The sequence below is a fragment of the Orcinus orca genome, chromosome 1 (genome assembly GCF_937001465.1).
Source record: "Orcinus orca chromosome 1, mOrcOrc1.1, whole genome shotgun sequence".
Taxonomy (NCBI): Eukaryota; Metazoa; Chordata; class Mammalia; order Artiodactyla; family Delphinidae; genus Orcinus; species Orcinus orca.
This window is the reverse complement of record NC_064559.1, coordinates 113,243,206-113,269,252: the sequence shown is the minus strand read 5'-3', so window position 1 is coordinate 113,269,252 and position 26,047 is coordinate 113,243,206. Positions and strand designations below refer to the sequence as shown.

The 26,047-nt window shown below is 43.9% G+C and overlaps 1 long non-coding RNA gene across 2 annotated transcripts; it reads left to right on the top strand.

Moving 5' to 3' along the window:
- Nucleotides 1–950: 950 nt before the first annotated feature.
- LOC125964610 (uncharacterized) lies at nt 951–24,207 on the top strand. Of its 2 annotated transcripts, XR_007477784.1 has the most exons (4): nt 951–1,233; nt 6,465–6,670; nt 7,719–7,816; nt 19,579–24,207. It is a non-coding gene; the product is annotated as an uncharacterized LOC125964610 (long non-coding RNA). The 2 variants fall into 2 exon arrangements; XR_007477783.1 differs by lacking the exon at nt 19,579–24,207 and having other exon boundaries at nt 956–1,233; nt 7,719–8,947.
- The last annotated feature ends 1,840 nt before the right edge of the window (nt 24,208–26,047 follow it).

Sequence of the window (26,047 nt, the reverse complement as noted above, 5' to 3'; positions counted from 1 at the left end):
AGTAGTTGAGAAAAAAAGAATCCCATATCATATAGATTGAATTATTACTCCCAATTCTTTACGCTTTCCTATTTCAGTTACTATACATACATGTCCTCTGCCATTGAGCTTTGCAGTACCTGTTACAGAGTAGGTGAAGAATATGTCCCTGCTCCACTGATGTTGGGCACAGCCATGTGATTTGCTTTGGCCAATGAACTGTTAGTGGACGTGAGGCCAGCAAAAGCTTAAATGTGCTTGTGCAATTTACTTGGTCCCATGCACTCCTCCATCCACCTTGAGAACCTGGGTGGCCCCCGAGTAGCCACTGGCCCAAGAAAAATGAAGAGGTTTGTGGAGCCATTCTGAACACAGCCTGCAGCTGGAGCCAAACCCAGTGGGTCTCAGGAGAGCCACAGCTGATCCACAGACCTGCGAGTGAGAAAAATGAGTGTATAAATGACTTTAGAGTCCAATAGACCTAGGTTGAACTTGAGCTTATTAATTCTGAGATAGCAACATGCTGTATGATTCCAACTATGTGACATTCTGGAAAAGGCCAAACTATGGAGACAGTAAAAAGATCAGTGGTTGCAAAGGGTTCAGAGAAGTGAGAGAGGGATGAGTATGTGGCGTACGGGGATTTTTAGGGCAGTGAAATTATTCTGTATGATATTGTAATGGTAATATACATCATTACACATTTATCAAAACCCACAGACTATGCGATATGAGTGAACCTTAATGTAAAGTATGGACTTTAGTTGATAGTAATGTATCAATATTGGCTCATCAGTTTTAACAATTGTACCATACTAATGCAAGATATTAATAATAATAGAGGAAACAGTCAGGGGGAATTCTCTGTACTTCTCAATTTTTCTGTAAGAAAAAAAGTCTATTAATTAATTTCAAAAAAACAAAACCAACCAACAAATAAAATTCTATCATCCTGTACTTAATGTCTCCATGCCTGTTTCCACGTCCCTAAAATGGGGATGACGCCTACCTTATGGAGTGTTGTGAGGGTGAACATACTTAGCTGCAGAGCCTCTCACGGCAGGGCTTGGTAGATTGTTGGCTGCCCATGAAGCATCCATTCCCTCTCTCACAAATCCCAATTTTTACATAGGTTTCGCACACGTCCTCCTGTGCTTCCTGCGGAACTGATCTCACCCCGAACTTCGGAGCTGGTCTTGATTGGTGTAGGGCTATCCCAACCCTCTCACCACCATTGTTGGTTCAGGAACTCAGGTATGTGCTGGTCAGCAGAGAGCACGGGTCCAGCCCCAGCCATGTGCTCAGGAACGGGTGTGTGGATCAGTCAGGCTCTTAGCTGCAATAACAGAAGCTGACTCTGGGTGATTCAGCACTTTACAAATTTATTAAAAGGACAATGGGTGGCTCACACGATCATAAGGAGAGCTGGAGAGCCAGGATCCAGACCAAGCTGGCCCAAACCGCTCCACAGTGCAGAGCTACATGAAAACTGCTGCCACCACCAAGCTCTGGATGCGGGTGCTGCAGACTGTACCCCAGCAGCTTCTGTGCCAGGAGCTCAACTTTACTGCAACCTCTGATGCCTGCACTGTAGGAGGGAGAGAGGAGGGAGGAGAAGCAGGCTCTGTACTTTTCTTCTTGTATCACTAGCTGCAGTAAAAGTCCTGTGTCTGTGTCAGGAGAGCAAAATCTGGCTTCCACCTTGGGGAGGTGGGGCTAAAGATTTTAAACTTGTGCTAATGAAGGATGAGTGTTCAAAAGAGCCAGAGTGGTAACAAGTATGACAGATTCTGCCACAAGTTTGGCTCCAGTTTGAGAAAATGAGGCACAGCAGCATTGTTTGTTGGGACTTCTTAGGAAGAATCTTCCTCATGCATTAGACAGACACAAGAAGAGACTCTCTTTTCCTCTGGACATTGTGATGTGTTGGTGTGGTGTTTGGAGTGCAATAAATCATTTTGGCATGAGGGAAGCCAGCCTGAAAATGAAGCCAATACATGGAGGAGGGAAGAAATAAGAGAGGAGCAGAAGGAGCACAGAGCCACTGTCCTGCTCTGCTTCTGAAGCCACCCAACCTCTGCATTTCCAGCTACATGAGCAAGTGTGGCTTGGATTTTCTGTTGCTTGCAGCCACATGCATCCTAACGGATGCAGTAGCGATTACACACAAAAAACTGCTAGAGACAACAAAAGGCAAGGAAATCAGTGAAGACCTGGGTTCTAGCCCTATTTCTGCCTTGCTCCTCTTAGCCAAAGCATTTAATCTCTGAGCTGCAGTTTTGCCCCTTTCACAGAGCTGCTGTAGTGTGAAATCAAGGCTGGAAGATCCCTGTGTAGACTGGTCTAAGTGCAGCGGATTATTATTCTTCCCCACAGGCTCTTGTGATCAAATGAGACAGGGGTAAAAACATGGTAATAAATGAACAAACAAACAGCTGTTTTCTCAAAAGCTTTAACATTCCAGGTCCCCACTGGGCCCAAGTTTTCATGTATTCTCTATACTTGGCAGCTGGGTGGGAGGTCATGGGAGGTTAGGAAAGAGAAGGAAATGCTTTGAAGTAGAATTAGGTCAAAGCTGATCACTAAACTGCATGTAGATTTGGGGAGTTTGCTCTTCCCTTTCTCTGTATTCTTAGAGATGCATCAGGAAAACGGTAGGCTCTTGTTCAGGAGGGGAGGGAGGGAGGGAGGACGCCAGATACGCCTGATGTTTTACCTTTATTCTCTTATATTATCCTCACCGCAGCCCTTGGAGGTGGGCATGCTTGCTTCCAGTTTCAGGTGTGGAAACGGTTTAGCGAGGTCAAGTCGCCTGCCCTCGGCATGAACTTGAACTTGATCCTATCAGCTTCCAGACCACGTGCTCTGTTCAGTACCCCTCACCAGCCCCCAGGAAAACATGAAAACACACTCCACTTGGGTATTGAGCTCCAGAGGTTTAAACTGAAGCTTAGAGAGGGCTGAGGGAAGGCACTGTTTCCTTGGGTTAACTTCAAACGTTCTTTTCCCCGAGGGAGGCACCGGTGGTCATATGTGTAAATACCAAGGATGTCTTTGAAGGACATGTGAGGGTGTCAGGGAAGGGAACAGGGCCTCTGGGGGATGGTGGAGAGAGAGGCTCTAACTTTTCACTGTTGGCCTTCTCCTTGGTAGACGTTGTACTATGTGCATGTATTATCTACTGAGAAAGTAAATTATATGATATTTGGTGTTTAGGTATTAGTCTGCTGCTTTCCAACAGTGACCTGGTCTAGTCACTCTTTAATATTTCCTCATTTGTAAAATAGGGATAAAAATGTCTACCTCTCAGACCTGCTCGGAAGGTTAGATCATAAAATGCGAAGGAAAGGGTTTAGCACTGAGTAAACGCTCAATAAACAGAGGCCATTTCTCGAAACAGCAAAGCTCTGGCTATATGAAAGCTACAATGAATAGGCCATTATTGTTTGTTGTCCAGGGCATTTACACAGATAATTTTGGAATATTTAAATTTTCAACCTGTACTACCTCTTGGGTATGAAATAGTTTGGCAAGTTCACCATGAGAACAAGCCATATGTTACAAGAGAACATAGATGTGAGGTCAGACAGATCTGACTTCAGAACCTAAGGCTGTGTAACCCCGACAAGGCGCTCAAGCTCTCTGAGCTTTAGCTCCCTTGTAGCCCTGGGATGATTGGATTCTCATGGGTGGTCTCCATTCCTCATCAAATGCCCACATCCCAAACCAGATTCAACTCCATAACACATTAGTTAGAAATCTATTGGGGGACAAAGGGAAAAAGACACAGATCACACACTACATAATAGACACAATCAGATTCTCCATCAGATACCTTTCTTTTCCAACCATCCTCCCAAATTCCTCTTCCCTGCCAATCATTTTCTTGCTCTCTCCTTTTCACCTCTATAACTTTAAAAAACTCTCTCTGTTGTCGGGAGTAGTTCGTCTCTACCCTCAGCAGGTGAGCCCCACTCAGCAAAGTAAAGACCAAGCAGAAGACACATTTTTGGTTCTTGAGTGTGTCTCTTTGGAGAGGGGATGGGGGCAGCCTCAGTCCATCCTGCCATGTGTAATTGGGGGATAATTATACTTGCCTTGCCAGGTTGTTGTGAGGATGAGCAGAGCTGGAATTCAAGTCCAAGTCTTCTGACCTCAAGTTCAATATCCCTTCCCACAGCTACAACAGAATATTATAGAATCTTGTTTACTAGAAATTCACCTAGCTTGAACTCTCAATCTAACTTTTTCTAATTTTGTTGTCGTTATACGTTCAGCTTTTAGAAGAGACAAAGAGATAGTCAGGAATGTGAAAGTAAAAATTCAGTTTCCAGAATAAGTGCTGGGGTCAGTACAATTTTATGCCAACGTCTTATTCTCTCTGTATCTGTGATGCCAACCAGGGAGACCTGAATTTAGAGTGATGACCCCCGAAGCAGGGCGACATCCTCCATTGTCAATGAGCCATCTTACTGTGCTTACTCACCTCCACTTAGTTGGACAAGAAGTTGGACTGAGATGTTTCAAAAATCATCCGCAAGACTTGAGATGTGATGAGGTTTTCTTCTTAGCCTGACTTCCCACTTTCTAAAATCCTTCTAGCAAGTTGGGATTTCACTGTATAAGACCTCTCAGAAAGTGAAAGGAGCAAGGGTGACCAAGCCTATCAAGAAGCTCAGCAGAGGGCTTCCCTGGTGGCGCAGTGGTTGAGAGCCCTGCCTGCCGATGCAGGGGACACGGGTTTGTGCCCCTGTCAGGGAAGATCCCACATGCTGCGGAGCGACTGGGCCTGTAAGCCATGGCCGCTGAGCCTGTGCGTCCGGAGCCTGTGCTCCGCAACAGGAGAGGCCACAACAGTGAGAGGCCCACATACTGCAAAAAAAAAAAAAAAAAAATGTTCAGCAGAGATGCAAGCTGGCTGAGGCATGCAGCAGCAGGGCCAGGAGTAGATTATGTATAAGTTTCCTAGGGCTGCTGTAACAAAGTATTGCAAACTCTGTGACTTAAAACAACAGAAATTTATCCTCTCAGTTCTGGAGGCTGTAAGTCCAAAGCCAAGGTGTTGGCAGGGCTGTGTTCTCTCTGAAGGCTCTAGGGGAGGATCCTCCCTTGCTTCTTCCTAGCTTCTGGTGCTGCCGGCAATCCTTGGCACACTTTGGCTGGTAGATGCATCACTACAGTCTGTGCCTCAGACATCACATGGCGGTCTCCCTGTGTGTCTCTGTGATCTCTTCCTTTTTTATTTCTTCTTCTTTTTTTTTTTTAATTGAAGTATAGTTGATTTACCACGTTGGGTTAGTTTTAGGCTTACCTTTTTCATATTCTTTTCCATTATAAGTTATTACAAGATATTGAACATAGTTCCCTGTGCTATACAGTAGGACCTTGCTGTGATCTCTTCTTATAAGGACATCAGTCACTGGATCAGGCCTTCCCAATCCAGTATGACCTCATCTTAACTAATCACATCTGCAAAGACCCTATTTTCAAATAAGGTCACATTCACAGGTCCTGGAGGTTAGGACTTCAACTCATCTTTTTGGGGGACACACTTCAACTCACAACAGAGAGCTCTTCCTATCTTCCAAGTTTGTCAGCCAAGGTACCTGCTGAAATGATTCAAAAGCTAGCACACAGCTAACAGTGACTGAAGGGAGGAGGCTGGTGGGAAGGCGAACTTGTGGGCCTTTCCAAAAATGGGGCAGTGGAGGCCTTGAGTGCCAACTCAGTTCTTAATCTCCTCCTCCAGTCCTGGTGGAGGCACAGTTTCATAACATCTGAAGTACAGGATACTTTGCTAGTCTTAACCTAACCCATAACTTCAAAATTAATGTTGGCAAATTGGCTCATTCATCATTTATAAGATACAGTTTCACATGATGGTTAACATCCCCTTCCAAGGTAGATGTGTGTGTAATTCATTCCAGTTTTTAAGAGACATCTCCCAGAATTCTCAAATTTATTGTCAAATAACAGTTCCAAAAAATTGCATCTGATGCTGACTCAGGCCTGGCAGGGAGAGTTGCCACTGGCACTGAGCTCTGGCACTGATTTGTGACTTCCCAGCGGGAGAACCCCAGGGATGGAAGCCCACAGGCGTGATCTCCCTCTTAGATTAAGATTTAATAGGATGGCCTCCCCCACCCAGGCTGCCAACCCGGATCAGTGCCACAAGCCAACTCTTGGCCTTGCTGTGAACAAGGGCAGTGAGGAAGACTTGGCAAACTTTTAATTAACTGAAGATAAATAAACATACAGAGGGAGCATGAGTCCATTAGCTGGCACCACCACCCGGAGGGAAAAGACCTCACTAATCACACGCCACAGCAGGTGAAAAGACCTGCAGACCAGCAGTGTCCATTTGCTCTCAAATTGAAAACCATATTTTCAAAATAAATATGCATGGGGTTTCTGTTTGTCATGTTGTTTCTACTGAAAAGCAGGAAAGCTGGGATATTAATGAGCAACTGTTTTTGATATTTCAGCCCAGGAAAGCTGAAAACACAAGTGCAGCAAAACAAGGCTGGAATGGCCCTTCCCACGGAGGAGAGAGAGAGGGAAGTTGTTCAGGAAGCCAAGCAAAGGCAATCAGAAATTGAGGACCCATCTCCAAGGGAAAACACAAATAACGCAGTCAGCCTGGGCTGGATCAACTGAATCTAGATGTGGTGGAAGATCAGGTGTGGCAGAGGTATGTTATTTGCTCAGAGTCAAGGAGTCAGCAAGGTTAGATCCTAGGTAGGCCTGCAATTCACCAACCTTGGTTTGGATTGCAAGATGGACAAGAGACAGGGCTGGAGCTTAAGTTTACAACATTCTAGAGGAAGATTTTATACAGTTTTAGAACCTCGTCAGAAAGCAGGCACTGCATTTACTCATTACGGTATTTATGCATCACTTACCGCATAACAAGTGCTATCCAGATCTGGAGGCACAGCAGTGAGGAAGATTTAACGAAGTCTCTATTCTCACGAAGCTTACATTTGAGCTGGAGGAAGGGAATGACAAAACCAGAAAAGATCAGGTGGCAGCTAAGCGCAGAGACCTGAATGGCCAGAAAGAGCTGGCTGTGCAAAGACCTGGAGAGCATTCTAGGGGACAGCAAGTGCAAGGCCCCGTGGGAGGTGGGAGCTTGGTCTCTTGGAGGAATGGAGGAAAGGCCAGTGTGGTTGAAGCTCAGTGAGAAAGGAGATGAGTAGTAGAGGAAAAGAATAGGCAGGGACAAGGTAAGGAGATTGGATTTTATTCCAAGTGCAATTATTGATACTTATTTACACGAAAACTGCCATTTCCTCTAGATTACAAACTTCAAGAGAGCAGAGGCTATATCTGTCTTGCTTACTCCATACCTAATTTGCATTCCAGGGCATGTACTGCCTGCCTTTTTATTCTTTCTCCTCCCTCCCCTCCTTCCTTCCTTCCTCCTCCTCCTTCTTCTTCCTCCTACTATTACGGGTATATAAGATTTCTCCCCCACCCCCAACTAAGTTGTGAACTATTTGATGGCTTGAGTCTGGTCCTCTTCTTCTGACCTTTCTATAGTGTGGTGGGCCAGCCTCCAAGATGACCTCCAGTAATCCTTGCTTTCTTGCATGGTCCTCTTTCACTCTGAATCAGGTCTGTCACTGTGTGACTAGTAAATAAGTAGGAGGGATAGTGTATGACATTCAAGGCTAGGCTGTAAAAGTCACTGCAGCATCTGACTTGGTCTCTTGGTGTCTTGCCTGGGGGGAGGCCAGCTGCCATGCCATGAGGGCACTCAAGCAGTGACATGGAGAGACCCACATGGAGAAGAATTGAGTCCCCTGACCTGAGCCAGCAGCAGTTTGGCAGTCAGGTGAGTGAGCACCTTGGAAATGGATCCTCCTGCCCCAGCCAAGCCTTCAGATGATTGTAGCCCCAGCTGACGTATGACTGCAACCACATGAGAGACCCTGGGCCAGAACTGCCCCCTGCGTCCTTCCCAAATTCCTGACCAACAGAAACTGTGAGAGATAATAAATGATTGTTTTTTTTTTTTAAGCCATTAAACTTTGGGTGACTTCTTAGGCAGTATTAGATAACCAGGGGGCATAGCATAAGGTCATGCACAAAGTGGCGGGGTGAAAACACAGCTATGAGGAAGGCCCTTTTTCTGTGGGACAGAGGGTCAGGGAGCACCTGAAACAAGGGGAGGGCTAATGCTATGCCTGAGGGCATCTAAGAGTCAGGTCTGAAAGAAGGGACCACTGATGAGACCATCCAAGAATAAATGTGGAGGGCAGAATTTTTCAGCTATTATCTCCTGCAGAGAAGACCAAAGCCAGGAGATCCAACCAAATTATATCTGCAAGAATCTAGAACCTGTGTAACTTCCCCAGGTTTGTTGTTTTTGTTACCCTGGTCTATTTTGCAGAGTGAAAAGCTCTTGAGTGTTTGTTTAGGGTAACACATCACAAAGAGTCAGGGAGAGGGGTGGGAGGAGGCAGCTACCAGGAGGGGAGTGAGGCCCTGGGACCTGCTGAGGGAATCAAGTCAGGACAGAAGGCTGACTGGGCCTGAGTCACGCCCCCAGGGCTTCATAGTTGAAAGTCCACTGCACATGCATGTTGCACAGAGTGAAAACATTTCAGTAACATCCTGGGGCATAGGCACAGCCGTTTCCAAATCTGCCCTCTTCCTAAGACTCTTTGCCTTTATCAGAGCTGGCACCTCGCAGGTGGAAATGTGGAGTCATCTCAGTTAGCTGTGTGAGGCATATGCCCAGCAAATTATTTATCCTCAAACAACCCCCTCCTGACAACTTTGTCTGGCTGTTTATTTGTGTAATTAATTTACGTCGTTCAGTTGAAGTCTGTTGAATTATTTCAAAATAAGTTTTATCTGGAACTCCCATATATGAAACCAATAAAAGCAGTGCTGTTGGGAGACGCAAGAGGGAAGAGATATGGGAACATATGTATATGTATAACTGACTCACATTGTTATAAAGCAGAAACCAACACACCATTGTAAAGCAATTATACTCCAATAAAGATGTAAAAAAAAAAAAAAAGTGCTGTTGCAGTTAAGGCGGGAATGGGAGAGGGTGCTGGACCCTGCCTCCCCTCAGCTTCCCCTCGCTTCCCAGGAGCCCTAATGTTCTCAAGATCATAGCTTGAAAGTCACAGATCAAGGGTATTCTAGAGTCTGCCACAGGGTTTTATAATGATCTGACATTTGTGATTACTTATGCTGCTCTTTTCTTCCATGACTGAAAATAAATAGATTAATCTTCCTCAGATACCACCTTATCACATACTTCCCATGCCTAACACCTCTTGTGCGGTCCTGCTTCTCAGAAGTTAAAGCGCAAACTGTTTTCTCGGTGTCGTCTCTGCTCCTGGTAACTAACCCCCTCTCCAGTCACACTCCCTCTTCACAGTCCCCGTGTGTCCTCCCTTCAGGCCCGGTGTTTGCATCTCCTTCACTGGAACACCATCTCCTCCCCCATCCACATGGGCACTGCTTAGACGCCACTTCCTGGGGACTTCTCTGCACTCCCCCCGACGAAGGAGTTCCCTCATCTGTATTCCTTTGGCAAACACTATCTGGACCAGCTGATGACCCTTCAAATTACTATGGATCAAAAGTCACAGAAACGTGAGGGTTGCCAGGAACCTGAGGGATGGTCTATTTCAAGCCCTTATTTCATGGATCAAGAGAATAAAGCCCAAGAGCTGAAGTAACTTGTTCAAGGCCACACAGCTAGTCAGTGCCAAAGTCACACAGAGAGTCCAGTTCTTCAGGCTAGGTTCAATACTTTGGGAGCCTTTGAAGGCAGAGACTGTGTTTCATATTTGCTTGAATTCCTTCATGTAGTAGGCGTTCAATTAATATTTGTGACAGTGTTGATTGATTGGTGGTTGAGGACTTCTCTTCACCTTAGCGGTTAATCAGAAGCCAAGGCTGAGGATGAAGTCTCAGAGGCAGCAGCTGCAGAAGACAGGGTTTGTTACCCAAACTACAAGTGCCACATCCTGCATCTGGAGGGCAAGCGTAAAAGAAGGGCAAAGAAGCATCCCTGACCCTGAAACTGTGTTTCTCTGAATGTTAACCTTCTGGTCTGTGAAATCAGGATAGTATGAGGATTGGGAAAATGTATGTAAAGTACCTGGCACACCTAGGGACTCAGTAAATGTTTGCTGTTTTAAAAAAATCACATTACTCTTGTTTCTAACATTTTATTGCAAAATTTTTCAAACACATAGCAAAGTGGAAAGAATTTTACAGGGAACAGCTGTCTACCAGCCACCTAAATTCTACAATTAACAACTTACTAAAATTGCTTTCTCACACATTTATCCATCTATCCATCCATGAATCTATTTTATTTTAGTGGTGCATTTCAGTGTAATTTGCAGACGTCAGAACACTTTCCCCTAATTACTTCAGCATGCATATCATTAACTTGATTTCAATCTTCGTTTAGTTTTTTCATTTGAGGTAAAATTTAGATACAATGGAATACACAAATCTTAAGGGTACTTTCACCGAGTTTTGACAAATGCAAGTGCCTGTGTAATCCAAACTCCCATCAAGATGTAGAGAACACTTCCGTCACCACAGAAAGTTCCCTCACATCCCTTCCCGTTTCATCTCTCCCCCGACCCATAAAGGCCACCATTGTTTGGATTTTTTTCCCACCCTTAATGACCTATTAGAGAGCATCATATAAATGGAATTATATAGTATGTACTCTTTTACGTAAGGCTCCTTTCACTCAGCATAATGTTTTTGAAACCCATCCATGATGGTGTGTGACTAGTGGTCCATCTTTTTTGTTGCTGAATAGTATTCAATTGTATGAATACACTACCATTTTTTTGTCCACTATCCTGCTATGAATTTTTTAAATATTCTGCTATGAATTTTTTTTACATTTATTTATTTACTTTTCTTTCTTATTAGTCATCCATTTTATACACATCAGTGTATACATGTCAATCCCAATCTCCCAATTCATCCCACCACCATTCCCCCCCACTGCCTTGTTGTCCATACGTTTGTTCTCTACATCTGTGTCTCAATTTCTGTTATCAAAATGGTTCATCTGTACCATTTTCTAGGTTCCACATATATGCGTTAATATACGATATTTGTTTTTCTCTTTCTTACTTACTTCACTCTGTATGATAGTTTCTGGATGCATCCACGTCTCTACAAATGACCCAATTTCATTACCTTTTATGGCTGAGTAATATTCCATTGTGTCTATGTACCACATCTTCTTTATCCATTTGTCTGTCGATGGGGGTTTAGGTTGCTTCCATGACGTGGCTATTGTAAATAGTGCTGCAATGAACATTGGGGTGCATGGGTCTTTTTGAATTATGGTTTTCTCTGGGTATATGCCCAGTAGTGGGATTGCTGGATCATATGGTAATTCTATTTTTAGTTTTTTAAGGAACCTCCATACTGTTCTCCATAGTGGCTGTATCAATTTACATTCCCACCAACAGTGCAAGAGGGTTCCCTTTTCTCCACACCCTCTCCAGCATTTGTTGTTTGTACATTTTCTGATGATGCCCATTCTAACTGGTGTGAGGTGATACCTCACTGTAGTTTTGATTTGCATTTCTCTAATAATTAGTGATGTTGAGCAGCTTTTCATGTGCTTCTTGGCCATCTGTATGTCTTCTCTGGAGAAATGTCTTTTAGGTCTTCTGCCCATTTTTGGATTGGGTTGTTTGTTTCTTTAATATTGAGCTGTATGAGCTGTCTATATATTTTGGCGATTAATCCTTTGTCCAATGATTCGTTTGCAAATATTTTCTCTGATTCTGAGGGCTGTCTTTTCGTCTTGTTTATGGTTTCCTTTGCTGTGCAAAAGCTTTGAAGTTTCATTAGGTCCCATTTGTTTATTTTTGTTTTTATTTCCATTACTCTAGGAGGTGGATCAAAAAAGATCTTGCTGTGATTTATGGCAAAGAGTGTCCTTCCTATGTTTTCCTCTAAGAGTTTGAAAGTGTCTGGTCTTACATTTAGGTCTCTAATCCATTTTGAGTTTATTTTTGTGTATGGTGTTAGGGAGTGTTCTACTTTCATTCTTTTACATGTAGCTGTCCAGTTTTCCCAGCACTACTTATTGAAGAGATTGTCTTTTCTGCATTGTATATCCTTGCCTCCTTTGTCGTAGATTAGTTGACCATAGGTCTGTGGGTTTATCTCTGGGCTTTCTATCCTGTTCCATTGATCTATATTTCTGTTTTTGTGCCAGTACCATATTGTCTTGATTACTGTAGCTTTGTAGTATAGTCTGAAGTCAGGGAGTCTGATTCCTCCAGCTCCATTTTTTTCCCTCAAGACTGCTTTGGCTATTCGGGGTCTTTTTTTTTTTTCTTTGCAGTACGCAGGCCTTTCACTGTTGTGGCCTCTCCCGTTGCGGAGCACAGGCTCCGGACGCACAAGGCTCAGCGGCCATGGCTCACGGGCCTAGCTGCTCCGTGGCATGTGAGATCTTCCTGGACCGGGGCATGAACCCATGTCCCCTGCATCGGCAGGCAGACTCTCAACCACTGCGCCACCAGGGAAGCCCTATTCGGGGTTTTTTATGCCTCCATACAAATTTTAAGATTTTTTGTTCTAGTTCTGTAAAAAATGCCATTGGTAATTTGATAGGGATTGCATTGAATCTGTAGATTGCTTTGGGTAGTATAGTCATTTTTACAATATTGATTCTTCCAATCCAAGAACATGGTATATCTCCCCATCTGTTGGTATCATCTTTAATTTCTTTCATCAGTGTCTTATAGTTTTCTGCATACAGGTCTTTTGTCTCCCTAGGTAGATTTATTCCTAGGTATTTTATTCTTTTTGTTGCAATGGTAAATTGGAGTGTTTCCTTAATTTCTCTTTCAGATTTTTCATCATTAGTATATAGGAATGCCAGAGACTTCTGTGCATTAATTTTGTATCCTGCAATTTTACCAAATTCATTGATTAGCTCTAGTAGTTTTCTGGTGGCATCTTTAGGTTTCTCTATGTATAGTGTCATGTCATATGCAAATAGTGACAGTTTTACTTCTTTTCCAATTTGTATTCCTTTTTTTGCTTTTTCTTCTCTGATTGCCATGGCTAGGTCTTCCAAAACTATGTTGAATAATAGTGGTGAGAATGGACGTCCTTGTCTTATTCCTGATCTTAGAGGAAATGCTTTCAGTTTTTCACTGTTGAGAATGATGTTTGCTGTGGGTTTGTCGTATATGGCCTTTATTATGTCGAGGTAGGTTCCCTCTATGCCCACTTTCTGGAGAGTTTTTATCATAAATGGGTGTTGAATTTTGTCAAAAGCGTTTTCTGCATCTATTGAGATGATCATATGGTTTTCATTCTCCAATTTGTTAATATGGTGTATCACATTGATTGATTTGCATATACTGAAGAATCCTTGCATCCCTGGGATAAATCCCACTTGATCATGGTGTATGATCCTTTTAATGTGTTGTTGGATTCTGTTTGCTAGTATTTTGTTGAGGATTTTTCAATCTATATTCATCAGTGATGTTGGTCTGTAATTTTCCTTTTTTGTAGTATCTTTGTCTGGTTTTGGTATCAGGGTGATGGTGGCCTCAGAGAATGAGTTTGGGAGGTTCCCTTCCTCTGCAATTTTTTGGAAGAGTTTGAGAAGGATGGGTGTTAGCTCTTCTCTAAATGTTTTATAGAATTCACCTGTGAAGCCATTTGGTCCTGGACTTTTGTTTGTTGGAAGATTTTTAATACAGTTTCAATTTCATTACTTGTGATTGGTCTGTTCATATTTTCTATTTCTACCTGGGTCAGTTTGGAAGGTTATACCTTTCTAAGAATTTGTCCATTTCTTCCAGGTTGTCCATTTCATTGGCATAGAGTTGCTTGTAGTAGTCTCTTAGGATGCTTTGTATTTCTGCCGTGTCTGTTGTAACTTCCCCTTTTTCATTTCTAATTTTATTGATTTGAGTCCTCTCCCTGTTTTTCTTGATGAGTCTGGCTAATGGTTTATCAATTTTGTTTATCTTCTCAAAGAACCAGCTTTGAGTTTTATTGATCTTTGCTATTGTTTTCTTTGTTTCTCTTTCATTTATTTCTGCTCTGATCTTTATGATTTCTTTCCTTTTGCTAACTTTGGGTTTTGTTTGTTCTTCTTTTTCTAGTTCCTTTAGGTGTATGGTTAGATTGTTTATTTGAGATTTTTCTTGTTTCTTGAGGTAGGCTTGTATAGCTATAAACTTCCCTCTTAGAACTGCTTTTGCTACATCCCATAGGTTTTGGATTGTCCTGTTTTCATTGTCATTTGTCCCCAGGTATTTTTTGATTTCCTCTTTGATTTCTTCAGTGGTTTCTTGGTAATTTAGCAACATATTGTTTAGACTCCATGTGTTTGTGTTTTTTATGTTTTTTTCCCTTTAATTGATTTCTAATCTCATGGCATTGTGGTCAGAAAAGATGCTTGATATGATTTCAATTTGCTTAAATTTACTGAGGCTTAATTTGTGACCCAAGATGTGATCTATCCTAGAGAATGTTCCGTGCACACTTGAGAAGAAAGTGTAATCTGCTGTTTTTGGATGGACTGTCCTATAAATATCAATTAAATGTATCTGGTCTATTGTGTCATTTAAAGCTTCTGTTTCCTTATTAATTTTCTGTTTGGATAATCTGTCCATTGGTATAAGTGAGGTGTTAAGGTCCCCCACTATTGTTGTGTGACTGTTGATTTCCTCTTTTAGAGCTGTTAGCAGTTGCCTTATGTATTGAGGTGCTCCTATGTTGGGTGCATATATATTTATAATTGTTATATCTTCTTCTTGGATTGATCCCTTGATCATTATGTAGTGTCCTTCCTTGTCTCTTGTAACATTCTTTATTTTAAAGTCTATTTTATCTGATATGAGTATTGCTACTCCAGCTTTCTTTTGATTTCCATTTGCATGGAATATCTTTTTCCATCCCCTCACTTTCAGTCTGTATGTGTCCCTAGGTCTGAAGTGGGTCTCTTGTAGACAGCATATATACGGGCCTTGTTTTTGTGTCCATTCAGCGAGCCTGTATCTTTTAGTTGGAGCATTTAATCCATTCACGTTTAAGGTAATTTTTTTTTTTTTTTTTTTTGCGTTACGCAGTCCTCTCACTGCTGTGGCCTCTCCCATTGCAGAGCACAGGCTCCGGACGCGCAGGCTCAGGGGCCATGGCTCACGGGCCTAGCCGCTCCAAGGCATGTGTGATCTTCCTGGACTGGGGCACGAACCCACGTCCCCTGCATCGGCAGGAGGACTCTCAACCACTGCGCCACCAGGGAAGCCTGGTAATTATTGATATGTATGTTCCTATGACCATTTTCTTAATCGTTATGGGTTTCATTTTGTATGGTCTTTTCTTTTCTTGTGTTTCCCACTTAGAGAAGTTCCTTTAGCATTTGCTGTAGAGCTGGTTTGGTGGTGCTGAATTCTCTTAGCTTTTGCTTGTCTGTAAAGCTTTTGATTTCTCCATTGAATCTGAATGAGATCCTTGCTGGGTAGAGTAATCTTGGTTGTAGGTTCTTCCCTTTCATCACTTTAAGTATATGATGCCACTGCCTTCTGGCTTGTAGCGTTTCTGCTGAGAAATCAGCTGTTAACCTTATGGGAATTCCCTTGTATGTAATTTGTCATTTTTCCCTTGCTGCTTTCAATAATTTTTCTTTGTCTTTTATTTTTGCCAATATGATTACTATGTGTCTCAGTGTGTTTCTCCTTGGGTTTATGCTGTATGGGACCCTCTGCACTTCCTGGACTTGGGTGGCCATGTCCTTTCCCATGTTAGGGAAGTTTTTGACTATCATCTCTTCAAATATTTTCTCGGGTCCTTTCTCTCTCTCTCCTCTTTCTGGGACCCCTATAATGCGAATGTGGCTGCGTTTAATGTTTTCCCAGAAGTCTCTTAGGCTGTCTTCATTTCTTTTCATTCTCTTTTCTTTATTCTGTTCCACAGCAGTGAATCCCACCATTCTGTCTTCCAGGTCACTTATCTGTTCTTCTGCCTCAGTTATTCTGCTATTGATTCCTTCTAGTGTGTTTTTCATTTCAGTTATTGTATTGTTCATCTCTGTTTGTTTGTTCTTTAATTCTTCTAGATCTTTGTTAAACATTTCTTGCATCTTCTCGATCTTTGCCTCCATTCTTTTTCCGAGGTCCTGGGTCATCTTCACTATCATTATTCTGTGTTCTTTTTTCTGGTAGATTGCCTATTTCCATTTCTTTTAGTTGTTTTTCTGGGGTTTTATCTTGTTCCTTGATCTGGTCCATAGCCCTCTGCCTTTTCATCTTGTCTATCTTTCTGTGAATGTGGGTTTTGTTCCACAGGCTGCAGGATTGTAGTTCTTCTTGCTTCTGCTCTATGAAGTTTTAAAAAATGCTAGTTAGCTCCCTTCCTTCCTTATGGTGGCTCATCATCAGCAAAATCAACCACCACAAAACTCAGCTTGAAGGGAATTGGCATTTCTGAGATAGAAAAGGCCCTGGGCCAGTGGGAGAAAATGCTTCTCACAATGAGTCTTCAGCTAGTTCTTTCCTGGCTTAAGTCAGCACATGGATGGAGCATCATTCTAGTGGAAGATTCTATTTTAATTTCCTCCCAGGAGATCTCTCACCCTGTCTTCTTCTTATTCAGTGCATTTTTCCTAGCTGCCTCCACCGTGAAATACGTTGGAGCCTATTAAGAGCATTCTGCCTCCTCATCAGTGATATTTATGACTATGGAAATATTTATGATGCATGGAGAGGGCTTGGGTCAGAGAGGAGTCCGAGCTTTTACTGTCCTTGTAAATGGGATTTGTCTCCTGCTTGCTTTGTCAGGCTTGTAAAAAGGAGTGCGCATCATATAGTTTCAGGGTTGCTTTTTTTCTTTCTTCTAACCTTTGCATTCAAGCTGTGGATTAAACGCTTTTTTATTACTGACCTCCGTGCTTGGAATGAAGGAGGCGTTTTGGTTTTCTGGACTCTTTGGTAGCGTTACCTCCTTTTTCTGAGCTTGCCCTCAAATGCCCTGTCCAGGCTAGAGGTATAATGTTCTATGGTAGACATTTTAAATCCAATGACAGAAATCCTGCATTCTGTAAGAGGCTCAAGAGCTTCTGAAATCCATCTAAATGCCTCTGCACAAATAAGAAAGAGTCGGAGTTGTTTCATGTTTTGGGAAACTTGCTAGGGAAGCAGTCCTTTCACTGCAAAATATCCTTTTTTTTTTTCTTTTACCCTCCCTGCATGCCATCATTCCTGTCTTCCAGGAATGTCCATTTCCTGACCAAGTCTAAGGCCTCACCTGCATCCCATGCTCTCCTACTCAGACCTAGCTTGCCTCCATCTTCCAACACTCCATTGCGAATGGTTCTTCCACCTCTGCCCACAATCTGTTTCTATCTCTCCTATATATTCAGATATAGTTTATAAAAACAAATGTACATATGATGACACATTTTTAAACTTTTTAATTTAATTTAATTTTTAAAAACATGTTCTGGGTCATGTTAAGCCTTAGTCTCATTATTTTAGAGACTTACAGTTTCATTTTTTTTCCCATTTATTTATTTATTTAGTTATGGCTCCATTGGATCTTTGTTGCTGTGCACAGCTTTCTCTAGTTGCAGCGAGTGGGGGCTACTCTTCGACACAGTGTGCGGGCTTCTCATTGCGGGAGCTTCTCATCGCGGTGTCTTCTCATTGCGGAGCAGGGGCTCCAGGCATGTGGGCTTCAGTAGCTGTGGCTCATGGGCTCTAGAGCGCAGGCTCAGTAGTCATGGCACACGGACTTAGTGGCTCTGTGGCATGTGGGATCCTCCTGGACGAGGGATGGAACCCGCGTCGCCTGCATTGGCTGGCAGATTCTTAACCACTGGACCACCAGGGAAGTCTTTGATTACACATTTTTATGAACAGATATATTTATGGAATGCCTCCTTTGTGCCAAGCTGCCCTTTCCTGTGACTGCCCTCTCTTCCCTTCCCTTATCTAATTCTTGAAACTGCACTCGCTGCCTTGGTTTCCTCATTCGTTGGCTCCTTGTAGTGTGGTCCACCCTCACTACTGTACCATGAGGGCCCCGAAGGCACCTTCAACTTCTCAGTTGACATATGGATCAGCCCCTCCTCACTCCCGCCTCCTCTGGTCCCGGTGACCTGTCCCCTCCCCATCGACTTGAGTCAGCAACATTCCCATGACCTCCCACAAGCCTATTATTCTGTCTTTTCCTTTGTTGCGCTGTATATTTCCTCCCACATCCCGAAGGTGGGCGTTCTTCAAAGCAATGTTACACCTTCTCCCACCAGTATCAGCTCTCCCTTGGGCAGCTGCATCCCAAATCTGTGTCTGGCTCCAACCTCCTCTCTCATCCTCAGCCCCACATTCCACGTTGATTGTTAGATGCCTCTTCCTGAGTCACCTTACACCTAAACTCCACCTTAAAGAGGTATAAAACGTGGGTTCTGCCCTCTGGGAGCTTATAATTTAGTTGGAGACACACAGGCAGACTTTGAAATGTTCTGTAACAAACCCTGAGATTTAATTAATATGAAAGGTGATGATATAACGAGTCACGCCACATGTGAAGTCAGTGTCTGTGGACTTATCAGTGCTTAGGGCCAACGAAGACATTTCTTGGGCCCAGGGAGTGTCTCACAAGAATACTATAAATGTATGACTGAGGAGTTGCTGGAAATAGTCACGATGCTGAAGAGACGCCTCTGCGGGAGGCAAGACTGAAAAGATTTGTAGCCGGGAAGCCTGCAGCCTAATCAGTGGTGCTCTGTCTTATCTGGGGGAAGACTGTCAACAGATGATGGGAGTCCAGTCGGTTGGCCTGTTGGTCAACGAAAAGCTACCCAGTAACTACTATGTCCCGGGCACTGGGCTGGGCGCTGGAATAAAGCGCGAACAGTGCACTGTCCCTGCGCCCAGGTCGGGGAGGGGGCAACAGGCAAAATTACTGGAGACATAGACACATACATCCAGACAGACATAAAGAAGATTACAGGTCATCAGGGAGCCTAGAAGATGGTGAGTCTGAAAACAACGATTGGGCAGGTGTAGTCAGCCTTCTCAGTAGAGGCAGAGGGGGTTCTTGGTCACTGGTCACTTGATAACTGGCTCTTCAGGTCTCCCCAGCACTGGAGGAAGACCACAGGGGCTGAACGGGGCAGGGCCCAGTGCTCGGGAAGTCAGAGCCAGGAATCAGAGCCAAACTCCAGGCTTCGGGCAGGAGCAGGACTTGGCCTGGGGCAAGGGGCGCAGGAAGATGCTGGTTGGTCATCAGGAAAAGGGCTGAGGGTGTGGTCTTGGTCTTACTGGCTGTTGGGCTTGTGGGGGCGTGGTCTGACTTAAAAGAACTTACCAAGTTGTGGATGAGGCGTGGGGGAACCACAGGGATGTTGGGGTGATTCCGCAGCTGGTCAGTGGAGCTGTAACCTCCTTAAGTCCTAAGGGAAGGGAAGTGAATACCGAAACCAGGAAGGGGAAGAGTAGAGATGAGAAGGCTGTCTCGAGAGAGACTGAAGGGCATAACTAGTCTGGGTCCTCCTCTCAGGGAGGCCACCAGGAATAAATACTGTGACCTTTCTCCCCTGCCCTCCAGTCTTCTGTCAGCTCCCATTGGCCGAGCCCAGTGAGAAGTCAAGAGAACAGAGAGCAAGGTCCGAGGGGTGAACAGAAGATATGCAGCACAGGATGACCGCAGAACACAGGCAGTCCTGCTACTGGAAAGAAACCCTCCACTGTAAACAAGAAGCCTGTCTCCCATGAGATTGGCTAGCTTCCTAAAGGAAGAGGAACTAGGAACCAGCCTGGCACCGGCCCCCAATATGATTCTTTTACCTTGTCCAGCTAACTGCATCAGGTACCACAACCTTCCTCTAGGGATCTGTCTGCCTCTCCGCATCCCCACTGCCACTACCTCTGGCCACCACCTTCTCTTGCATTTCTCTAACAGCCTCGTGCCTGGACTTCCTGCCTCTGCCCCTATCCAGTCTTCTCTCCACCTGGCAACCAAATCTTTCTCACGTGCTGATCTGAGCATGTCATTTCCTTTCCTAAAACCACCTTACCAACATAAAGTCCAAACATCTTACCAGGGCTTATGAGGCTTTTTCATGGTCTGGCTCTGGTTTACATGTCTGGCCTCATTCCTTGCCAGTTCTACCTCTCCACCTTCCCTCAGCCAAACTTTCCTTCTTAAATCCAGCTCACTGTGGTCTAACCATACAGAACTGCTTTCTGATCTCTCTCTAATCCTAGGGCCTTTGCACATGCTGTTTCTTCTGAAAGTCAGAAAGTCTATTCTAACCTGACTAACTTCCGCTTATTCCTCATCCGTCCATTGCTGCTGCCCTTGGCAAGGGTTCAGTGCCTCTCCTTCATGTTCCCATAGCACCCTGGCCCTGCACAAATTGTAATATTTATTTTAAAAATTAATTTGATACTTACTGAATACCTGTCATGCACCAGGCCCTTACCACCCCAGGGCCTTTACTCACGCTGTTCTTTCCGCTTGCCATGTTCTTTTATTATTCTTCATCTGACCAACTCTTACCCTTTCAGTCTCAGCTAAAATATTTCCTCTGAGAAGTTTTGCCCCCTTATTCTCTCCTGCAGCATGCCGTATGATTTAGTTTATTTGATATCGGTGTCTCCCTCTCCACACCTAGGAAGGTGCAAGATCTGCTTCATCTACTACTGTGTGCCCATCCCTAGCTCAGAACCTGGTATTCAGTGATCACATATATGATGAGCAGGGGGAGGCAATTGAGTTTTCCCATGAGACCATGACAAGGAGTAAACCATGACCGTACGCTCCAGGGGTGTAGGAGGGGCCTGAAACTTAGACAATTTGAAGGGCCCTCTTTAAGAGAAATACAAAATTACAAAAGCAAAATTAGGTGTGAAAGTGGATCTTTATTTAGATTGAGAAAAGAAATAATAAATTGTAAGACTTTTAAAGCTGAAAATGTTCACAAATATCACAAGATACAGAAAAATAATACAATGTTTTTTATTAATTAACCGCCTAGCACACTGCTGTAATACTTTCTTCCGCTGCATTTTTTGTCGAATACTCTTTTATCACTTCTTTATATAACAACAGTTTTGTGATATTTGCTATATAGAGAAAGGAAAGAGAAGTAAGTCTTTCTTCCAGCATAATAAAAATTAGATTTATTATTGATGACTGGGATGCATAAAACATGCATAAAACCAGACATACTTGCTGTTTGTAGGACTGCTACAGTTTATACCCTACCAACATATTTTGATAAGTCCTATTTGGCATAATTGTCATCAAAATAAAAAAAAAGTATAGCATAGAATTGCATAACTATTACTGAATATTCCTACTATATATGACTAGGTATCTGTGAGAACTGAATCCTGCATTTAGAATTTTACACATCTGACAATTGGAAGACTTTCCCATAGACTAACTTTTGGCTCTATGCAATTCAAATCTTGTTTCTTTCCCCACCCACATACTTCCAGTGCCAGTTTCCATAGGACACATTCAAATCTGATGTGAACTTTGGCCCTGCTCCTTAGTGCCACGTGCCAGATGAGAAGGTACCATGGGCAATAGGAGGATCCCTGGAGGCCATTTCCACACTGAGATGGCTAGCAAAAACTTATTTAAGAAGTGACTGCAAACCACCTCACAAAATGCAAACCCAGTTGTATCCCCAACTTAACTTGCCCTCAGCCAGATCCCATGAATGCCACTTCAGTGTCATCCTGCACTAAGGGAAATGTGACAGAGTCTGAGTGGAAAGAGACACCATTCTTAACTAAGTGTGGTTAAAATAGCTCACTTTTGCACAGTTTACCAAAACGTGTACAACACTGCTAGCATCCCTTTCTGGACTTGTGCTAATGGGAGGCCCTAAAGCTTAAGCTTCTTTAACTTCATGGTAAATTTGCCTCTGTATCTTAGTTGTTATTACGTATTGCCCCGGCACCTCTCCTGGCACACAGTACAGTAGTCCCCACCTTATCCTTTTGCTTTCTGCAGTTTCAGTTACCCCGCAGTCAGCTGTGTCTGAAAATACTAAATGGAAAATTCCAGAAATAAACAATTCGTAAGTTTTAAATTGCGTGCCATTCTGAGTAATGTGACGAAGTCTCGCGTGTCCTGCTTCATCCCGCCTCCTCCGTGAGGAGGAGACGCGAATCGTCCCTTCGTCCAGGGTACCCTGCCCGTTAGTCACATAGTAGCCATCTCGGTTATCAGCATGACTGTTGTAGTATCGCAGTGCTTGTGTTCAAGTCACCCTTATTTTACTTAACCATGGCCCCAAAGTGCAAGAGTTGTGATGCCGGCAGTTTGGTTATGCCAAAGAGCAGTTGCAAAGCGCTTTAAGTGAGAAGGTGAAAGTTCTCCACTTAAGGAAAGAAGAAAATCCTATGCTGAGGTTGCTAAGATCTACGGTAAGAATGAATCTTCTATCCGTGAAATTGTGAAGAAGGAAAAGAAATTCGTACTAGTTTTGCTGTCCAACCTCAAATTGCAAAAGTTAATGCCACACAGCCTGAATGGGAGGGGAGTTTGGGGGAGAATGGATACATGTATTTGGATGGCTGAGTCGCTTTTCTGTGCACATGAAACTATCACAACATTGTTAATCAGCTATACCCCAATATAAAATAAAAAGTTAAAAACAAAGTGAATGCCACAGTGCGTGATAAGTGCTTAAAGTGGAAGAGCCATTAAATTGTACCATAAGATATTCTGAGTGAGAGAGAGGGAGGGAGAGACCACGTTCATATAACTTTTATTCTAATATATCATTATAATTGTTCTATTTTATTATTAGTTATTAATCTCTTACTATGCTAATTCATAAATTAAGCTTTTTCATAGGTATGCATGTATAGGAAAAAAAGCATAGTATATATAGGGTTTGGTACTACCTGCAGTTTCAGTCATCCACTGGGACTCTTGGAATATATTCCCTCAGATAAGGGGGGACTGCTCTAGTTTGCTTAATAAATATAGGCTGAGTGAGGAAAAGTGTTGCTTAGCCTCATTATCCAGGACATATTCTTTCCCCCAGTAGAGCTCATTGCCTTGATTTAAAGCTGGTGCTCAAGAAATAGTTGAGCAGAGTTACTGGAGGCAGTGGGAGGGGGGAAGAGGGGACCACTTGGCTGGGTGAGCTTTCCCATCCCCTCATCACTGGGTGAATGAGCCAATGCCAACACATCAGCTGCCCTCATTAGCGGCGAGGCTGCCCTGGCTGCCCTCTCCGGGTAATTCTAATTGGCTCCAGTCAGGGAGAGCTGGGTCTGGGCTTTATTAACACTGACAGCAGCTCCACCGTTAGAATTGCAGGTAGAAAGGTCACATTGGAAACACCATTTCTGAGCACAGAGTAAATACGGACAGAACTCATTCTGGCTTTCACAGCTATGCTGAAGAATCTTTATTTATCCAGCCCTGCTCCTGAGGGCCTTCCTTTCCCTGCTTCCATGTTCTTCCTTGTTGTGAGGGGGGTTGGCCTTAGGATTCCCACATACATTTTTCTTCATGGCTGCAGGTCCAGCAAACAAAAACAGTCTGGATTTCCAAGGGGCTACAAGGGTCTCCGCTGCTGAAGAATTCGAGTCTAAAATTCCAGAGAAAGGAGAATGGGCTGCATTTCTAGAAAAAAGATGGTTGGTTATTGGAGGCCAGTGGTTTACATGTACTGGTGTATGAAAACCAAGTACACTTCACACTTTCTTGCAGCCACGGCATGTGCAGCTCATCTGCTGTACTTTGGTGAAATCTTCCCTGACCCTCAGGCAGTGAGTCATTCCTCTCCTTGTGCTCCCACAGTATTTGGCTCATGTCTCAATTACAGGACTCGTTGCACTGTATTTTATTTATGTACCTAGCCATCTGTCTTCCAAGATGGACTGCCAACTCCTCGAGGGCACTGACCAAATCATCCATATTTATATTCTTGGTTTATTCTCTAGCTCAGAGCCTGGCACTTGGTAAATATTTATCGAATGATTCTCCAAATGAAGGGAGTGGAAGACTGATCATAATAAGATGAACCAATGTGGGTATAGAGTTGTACAGTAGAAACAGCATGTCAAACTGGTTAATTTTGGCCTTTGGAGTCAAACTGGTTTAAGCTCTAGCTCCACCACTATGTTAATTAGGACTTGGTTTGCGGTAAATGACAGGGAACCCAAAATAATGGCTTAACCAAGTTGGGTGTTTCTCTTTCATGTAAAAGTCAAGGGGTGGTTACCTCAAGATGGCTGAGTTGATTTGGTTCCATGGAGTCCATGGGGACCGAGGTTCCTTCTACCTTGTGGCTCCGCTCTTTGTGGCCTTGGTCATGTCACAGCTCGAGCTGGCACCCCTCCAGCTCCAGCTCTCAGGTCAGCATTCTACCAGCGGGAAGGAGGAAATGAGAGAAGGCTGACGTTTCCAGGAAGTGGCACTTAGCACTTTGCTTACATCTTGTTACCCACGATTTAGTCACAGGGACACACCTAGCTTCAACAAAATCTGGCAAATAATTGTCTTGATTCTAGAAGGCCACATATTCAGCTAATAATGGGAGTCTATTATTCTATAAGAAGGAGAAATTGGATTTTAGAGGAAAATAGTCCCTGTCATATTCACTTACTAAACGTGACTTTGGGGAAGTGAATTGACCTCTCTGATTCTCTGGTTCCTCATTCAAGAGTTAAAGGAGGGCTTCCCTGGTGACGCAGTAGTTGAGAGTCCGCCTGCTGATGCAGGAGACACGGGTTTGTGCCCCGGTCTGGGAAGATCCCACATGCCGCGGAGCGGCTAGGCCCAAAAAAAGAGTTAAAGGAATGCAAGCAAATGCCTTAGCAAAGTGCCTGGCACTCACTAAGGGTTCAGTTATTTTTATTATTACTGTGGTGCAGCTAGGCTGGCAGGAGGAGGTGTCCCTAGCAGGGAGCTTGTGCACTCAAGTCAGACTGCCTGAATCTGAGTCCTAGCTAGTACCACTTACCTACTCTGTGTCTTGGGGTTAGTTACTTGACCTTTCTGAGCCTTTTCTCATCTATAGAATTTCTCATCCACAGCATGGGGGTAATAACACTCCTTTCTTCACAGAGTTGTGAGGATTATTTGAGATATTTATGTAAAGCATTTTGCATAGTACCTAGCAGTAAATACTCTGTCATTGTTGGCTTCTTCTATTACTAGTCCAGGCAAGTCCTGAGTGACCTTGAGATGGGCCATGAAGAGGATGATGGAGAAGATTCCACAGGATTCTGCCTGGCCACCGGACTCCAAAACTCAACTCGTCCTAAGGGGACGGGACCACTGCTGTAACCAGGAGGCAATAAATTAACTTGGCCTGCGGTGACTGCATGAGTACGCTTGCGTTTTGAATGAATTGCCTCCAAATGGAGCTGACTCTAAATGCAATGGGAACGTCCTCTGCCTTCCTGCTTGTTTCCATTTCCCAAAGCTGTCAGAAATTCTCATCGACTGGGGGCTTTTCCCAAAGGGGTCAGGTAAGAAGCTGTGAGAGGAGGAGTGCCAAGAGCCGGAAGGAATTTCTGGCTGGGGAAGGACCAAAGGTGCTGTGCCCAGGCTGCATTTGTGTTGGGACTTCTGTCCTCTCAGGCAGAAGTTGCAGGGGAGCAGAAAATATGCCAGGATCAGGGTCAGACAGATTGCAACTTGATGAAATGAGCAAAATACATCATTTCTCTTCTGCTCAGGCTCCTGGGATTAGCGGTTAGGTCCCCCTAGTGTCCCGAGTGTTTATTCTCAGGAGACCCAATGTTCAGCGGCCTGGGAAGAGCTGAAGGCACAGAACCTCCCCAGGTAGCTTGTTGGGTTTGCTTCTTGCAGTAGCTGAAATGGGACCCTCTGTCATTTACCCGCTGTGTTCACAGGCTGCTTCCTACTCAGCGCTAGCTGAGTAGCTGCCAGGGGTCCCTGAGAGGCAGGCAAGTCTGGGTGGGAAAATGCATAATCAAGCCCGGCTCTGGCTCTCTGGCTCCCAGCCCTCCCTCCCCACCCAGGCTTTCCTCCATGTTGACCACTCCATCATCACCGTGGCCTCAGGGCGACT